The sequence below is a fragment of the Rhagoletis pomonella genome, unplaced genomic scaffold (assembly GCF_013731165.1).
Source record: "Rhagoletis pomonella isolate Grant_MI unplaced genomic scaffold, Rhpom_1.0 Rhpom_scaffold_00009, whole genome shotgun sequence".
In the NCBI taxonomy this organism is placed as follows: Eukaryota; Metazoa; Arthropoda; class Insecta; order Diptera; family Tephritidae; genus Rhagoletis; species Rhagoletis pomonella.
In genome coordinates this window covers 27,623,059-27,629,318 of record NW_023458563.1, presented here as the reverse complement: position 1 = coordinate 27,629,318, position 6,260 = coordinate 27,623,059, and the positions used below count along the sequence as shown (strand labels likewise).

Below are 6,260 nucleotides of genomic sequence, written 5' to 3'. Positions count from 1 at the left end.
CTTGTTGCAATTTATATTCCACCAAACTCTAACCCTTCGCTTTACTTCAAACATTCTTCATTATTGCTCTCTTTATTTGCCATGGTCAAGCCCTCCTATTCGATTGTTGTGTTGGGTGATTTTAATCTAGCGTGTGTTTCCTGACATTCGGTGGATGGAATTCTGGTGCCAAATTCTTCTCGGGATGTACTTAACCAATTTCTTAACGAGCTTTCCGATCTTGGTCTATATCAGGTTAATTCAGTTATCAACAACTTAGGTAAATGTCTTGATTAAGCGTTTATTGATGATACTGCTAAATGCACTATAATACGCGGCGATCCTTTAGTTATACCTAAAGACCCTTATCACCCAACACTTGAATTGTCATTGGCACCATCCTACGATTCATGTTATTGTCCTGAAACTAGAAAGCCGAAAGGTCGGCGTTATTCTTTCAAATACGCTAACTACGACAAGCTTAAAATAGCTATATCTGAAATAATCCGGCCTGAGTACGATGGATATGTTGAGAACAGTGCCTTACACTTTAGTAAAATCTTGAATAATACATTCAGTAAACTCATTCCTCTTGTTAAAGAAAATACCGGACCTCGTAACTCGTTGTGGTTTAACCCACAGCTAAAGCATTTAAAAAATCAGAAAATAAATAATTTAAACTTTATAAAAAATCAGGCTTGTCTTCTCACTACGCCGCGTACCGAATCCTTCGTCATAAATACAATGCCTTAAACAGAAAATGTTACAGGAATTACATTAATGAAACTCGCATTAACATCGTTTCTAATCCCAAGTCATTTTATCATTTTGTTAACTCAAAACGTAAAATAAATGTGTTTACCTCAACACTGAAATTAGATGATGTTATTTCTAGTGATGATAATATGTTTGCAAATTATTTTGAATCGAACTATTCTCTCGAGCCAAATGAAAAAACTTCTAGCTATCCTTTTCCACTCCCACAGTTTGACCACATCCGTATTCCTCCAATCTCCGCTGACAATGTTCTCCTTCATTTGAATAGTTTAAAAAACTCTTTTCTAAGCGGCCCGGATGGTATTCCCTCCTGTGTCCTAATAAGTTGTGCTGATTATCTATATAAGCCATTAACAAACATCTTCAATGCTTCTCTAGAGCAAGGAGTTTTCCCCTCTTTGTGGAAGCAGTCGTATATCTTGCCGCTTTATAAAAATGGAAGCAGGTCGAATATTGCGAATTATAGGGGAATCGCTAAGCTGTGTGCCATTCCTAAATTATTTGAAGAAATCGTTACGGAAGAACTATCTTATTCCATAACACCCGTTATCGATGTATCACAACACGGCTTTTGTAAAGGTAAATCAACTGTATCAAACCTGCTTGAACTCACTACAAATGTGAACAATGGTTTCAAAAGTAATTATCAAACTGACGTCATTTACACTGATTTCAGCAAGGCTTTTGATAAAGTATCTCATTCAACTCTAATATACAAACTTGATAAAATTGGTTTCCCTCCAATCCTGCTGCGCTGGCTTTCTTCTTATTTCATTGGCAGGAAACAGAGGGTTGAGGGAGATGAACAGGGAACAATTACAGGTGGACCTTAGTAATGTGTTTAAATGGTGCGAAGAAAATTCTATGTCACTTAACTTGAAAAAATTTTAAATTGTAAATTTATGTGTTTCTCTAGAAAACCCTTTCAATCATATAGCTACCGCATTTGTGAACATAGTGTTGATCAGGTAACTAATTTCATCGATCTAGGCGTAACCATGGACTCTAAGCTTGAATTCAAGTCTCATGTAAACTCTTGTGTTAATAGAGCCAAGGGCGTCTTGGCTTTCATCAAACGTTGGGCTAAAGCATTCAGAGATCCTTGCCACTAAAGCTCTCTTCACCTCCCTAGTTAGACCGATCTTAGAATACGGGGCCGTCGTATGGAACCCTAGATATCAAACGCACTCTGACAGACTCGAGTCGGTACAGAAACAGTTCTTATTATTCGCATTAAATAATTTGCCTTGGGATTCGACATTAAATCTCCCACCGTACAAATGCCGCTTAAAGCTCATAAATTTGCCAACGCTGCACAGCCGTAGAGAGATGCTCGGGGTTTTGTTCATGATTAATATCTTGAACGGGATGGTCAAGAGTCCCTTTCTACTGAACCAGGTCACGTTTTGTATTCCTTCTAGGCCTTCTAGACATTACAAGCCCGTTAAGCTAACTATTTGTAGAACAAATTTTGAAATGCATGATTCTTTTCGTTGCCTATGCCAGGACTTTAATAAGTATTACGACTATTTTGACACCTCCGACTCACATTTTACCATTAAGAAAACCCTACTTGAGATTTTGAATAAATAACATGTGAACCCTATCATTGCACCTTATCGTTCAGCTGGTGAACTGTATTTCTGTTCAGTTTATGAGGTAAACGTAAAAGTGAATCGCTTTTTTGTAACTAAATAAATTATATCTTTAACCGGGAACGATAAATTAAACAATGTCTATGACTGCTTAGTACAACTGTAATCGGCTTCGTATACCGCGTACGAGCATGGATCGGAAACTCGGCCTTTCCGACAATGATCAACAGCTTGTCCACAGCGCGGAGCGGAAACTAGAGCTTTCCGCCTGCCACACACTCAAAGTAATGACTACGGGGACATGGATCGGAAACTCGTTCTTTCCGACCATGCTGAACAGCTTGTACACAGTGCGGAGCGGAAACTAGAGCTTTCCGCCTGCCACACATTCAAAGTAATGACTTCGAGAACATGGATCGGAAACTCGTTCTTTCCGACCATGTTCAACAGCTTGTTCATAACGCATAGCGGAGACCAGAGCTTTCCGCCTGCCACACATACAAAGTAATGTCTTCGGGAACATGGATCGGAAACCCGGCCTTACCGACCTTGATCAACAGCCTGTCCGCAGCGCGGAGCGGAAACAGGGTCTTTCCGCCCGCCGCACACAAAAGTAGACTGAAGACTAGGCCTCGCCAGCGACCAAACCTGCTTTTTTTTTTTTTCGTAGAGGGAAATGCTTTATGCACTGGCCGGGGGCGCTAGTCTCTAACTCAGGCTTCATCCATCGCTTGCGATGATGTGTGGAACTTTTTCATCACTATTTTGTATCCCTGGCCCCAGGGATCGCGATCCACTTCGTCACGTGCTTTCCAGCAGTTCCGTTTACTCTTCTGTATCTCGGCCCCAAGTGCTTTCTTAGCGCTTTTGTAGGCTGCTGCTCTGGTCAGCGCCTCAGGTCTGCCACGAGCGCGCGTTGCGAGTCTCCGCATTCTATGGCAGGCCCTTCGCAGCTCTGCAAATCGGTCATTCCACCAGTATACCTGCTTTTTACCTGACCATGCTCTCCTCTGTGGCATTAAGGCTTGGCATGCACGGTGAATGCAGCGCATGGTTTCTTCGACCAGCTTAGTGCAAGACTCCCTGTTGTGGATCTCTCCCGTTGTGGGTGAAATACCTTGGCAATCTGCTAGGAGCGATGTATCGTACTTACGAACATCGACCCTGGACGGGTTCCATCCTGATTTCCTGCGAGGGATACTACGTGTTTGCCCTCGCGTTGTGTCAGTGACTGGAAGGTGATGTAGTTGTGGTCGCTACCACTCAGGTCTTCCATCACTCTCCATCCGTCGGCCCTTCGAATAAGGCTTTCCGAGACCAGGGTTATATCAGGGATAGAGTATCCAAAACCCGGCCTTCGTTATGTAGGGGTCGATCCGGTGTTGAAGATGGTCAGGCCAATGCGGGCTGCCATTTCAAGGACCAGTCTTTTCCTGGTGTTTGTTTGGGGCATACCCCATTCCACGCCTCTTATTATTATTATTATTCTTATTATCACTACATATTATAAAACAAAATCACTTTTTCTGTCCCTATGTCCCCTTAAATGCTTAAATCTTGAAAACTAAGCAACGGATTTTGATGCGGTTTTTTTTTAATAGATAGATTGGTTGAAGAGGAAGGTTTATGTCATTATAATGTGAAGAAATATATAAAGGGGGCGTTGCAATCGGACAAAATGTGGTAAAAACCCATAAATTTTTTGTTTACACAGCCATAAATCATAAAAGAATCCACCGATTAAAATGAAGCTTACTTGAAGTTAAACTTTGAAATATTTACTTTCGTTCTGCATCAAAAAAAATAGTTGATTCATATCTTATTTAACCAAAATTGTTTAAACAAAAGCAGCACTTTTTCCAAAAAAAGCTGTTTGTGTGTTTGTTCGCTGTCAACCGAATGAAACATTAGAAGTTATGCGGGAATCTCATCTCATACTCTTGAAAGAGCTATTCTGTCACCAACTAACGAACAAGTAGATAAAGTAAATAACTTGATTCTTTCAAAGGTTAATGCGCCGACGAAAATATACTACTCGGTCGATACTGTTCTCGATTTGGAAGAAGCTGTTCATTTTCCTACAGAATTTCTAAACTCTTTGAACCCGTCTGGACTCCCTCCTCACAAAATGGTGTTGAAAGTAGGTTGTCCTGTTATTTTATTAAGAAACCTGAATCCACCTAAACTTTGCAATGGCACGCGTTTGCTGGTAAAATCACTGAAAACTTTCATAATAGAGTGCACAATACTCACAGGATGTGGTACCGGAGAAGATGTATTGATTCCCCGAATCCCTATGATACCATCGGATTTACCATTCCAATTTAAACGTTTACAATTTTCGGTAAAGACATCTTTTGCAATGACCATTAATAAATCGCAGGGTCAAACCTTCAACGTTGCAGGCTTAGATTTGAGCGTTGACTGTTTTTCACATGGCCAACTGTATGTCGCTCTTTCAAGAGTAACCTCAAGAGAAAACATGTTTGTATTGTCTAATGACAAGAAAGCTGTGAACGTTGTATATAAAGACATTCTGTAATATATTAATTGTTGTTGTAAAAATAAAATAAATATGTAAAAATGCAAAAAGTAAATATGTTAAAATGTAGGGTATGAATTTAGATATTCAAAGATAGCAGGAAATCTTCATGGTATAAAGAAAGGGGAATTGTTTTACTCCAAATGTAACGCGTGCGGGCCACGGGCAGTAATGAATAAATCAAAACTACGGGATCGATTTTAATCATTTTTTCAGTGAGTGACATAGGCCTTATATTTTATTTCCGTGCGAAGCCGGGGCGGGTTGCTAGTTATTATTATAAATTACTATGTATCTAAATGTTCTATTCTCATTTGTCTGTAAGAAAACATTTTTCTGTAGACCAAGTAAATAAATAAATCAGACCAGCGTATATTAGTCTCAAATAAAAATGCACTAGCATGCTATAAATGGTACTTTTTGCAATCTGAACCTGCACAAAATAAATACACTCCCGAATTCACGTGTATTTCGTGCATTAGTGCGATGAATTTTTGGTGGACAAAAAAACGATTTTCGTTACCATTCGGTTTACCAATGATTTGGACAAATCCCGGAAAACACGAAGCTGAAAATTGTTATGCATGCACCAACAATACATTTGGTTTCAATCGAAAAAGTAAGTAAATTTAAATAAAACCATGAAATTATGTATAGTTTGCTCTCACCTTAATCGCTGAGTGTATGAAATAGGTAAAAGTTTCTGTATGTTTGGAAGGTACCACGCCTAAGTATAACCAACCTTGGAAAGTCTGCAGCAGATGTCCAAATTAAAAAAAAAAAATGGTGCAGAACATTTTCAGTTTTTGTCCGCCGAACAAACAAACTTAACATTTGTATATGGATGGCTGAGTGGAAGATCTACCTATCTCGGCAGCCCGTTCGAAAACGCCCTATCTCAGAAAACTTTTCAACAACGCCCTACTTCAGAATTTGATTGAAGAACGCACAATTTCAGAATTTTATTGAAAAACATCCTATGTCAGAATTTTGTTGAAGAACGCCCTATCTCAAAATACATTGAAAATATGCTGAGATAGGGCGTTTTTAAATCGGCAGCTGAGATAGGTCGATCTTCCACTCAGCCATCGATATATGCTTATATATGTACGTACATATACTCATAAATATTTAATTCAATAGATCGGTCGTGTCGTCTACAAAGGTGTACCGTGCGCTCATTTACCTGTTGCACATAGTGATGCATTACAAGTTCCAAATGATCCATCCGAACTCGAAACTGTCTATGATTGCAAACAGTCTATGGCAACGCCATTACCACTTGATGATGGATCTGATTACATTCCGATTGAAAACAATTTACCGTCTTTCATATCCCAAGAACACCTAAACAGCATGGTGCGTAA

General features: G+C 39.5%; 1 protein-coding gene across 5 annotated transcripts in view; it reads right to left on the bottom strand.

The window, feature by feature from the left end:
* Positions 1–6,260, bottom strand: part of LOC118745683 (ADP-ribosylation factor-like protein 4C) — a gene marked incomplete in the record, with an annotated part of 124,959 nt that overhangs the window by 88,195 nt on the left and 30,504 nt on the right. The window contains 1 exon segment of one of the 5 annotated variants that reach the window (XM_036479265.1): positions 4,605–4,889. 5 annotated transcript variants of the gene reach the window in all.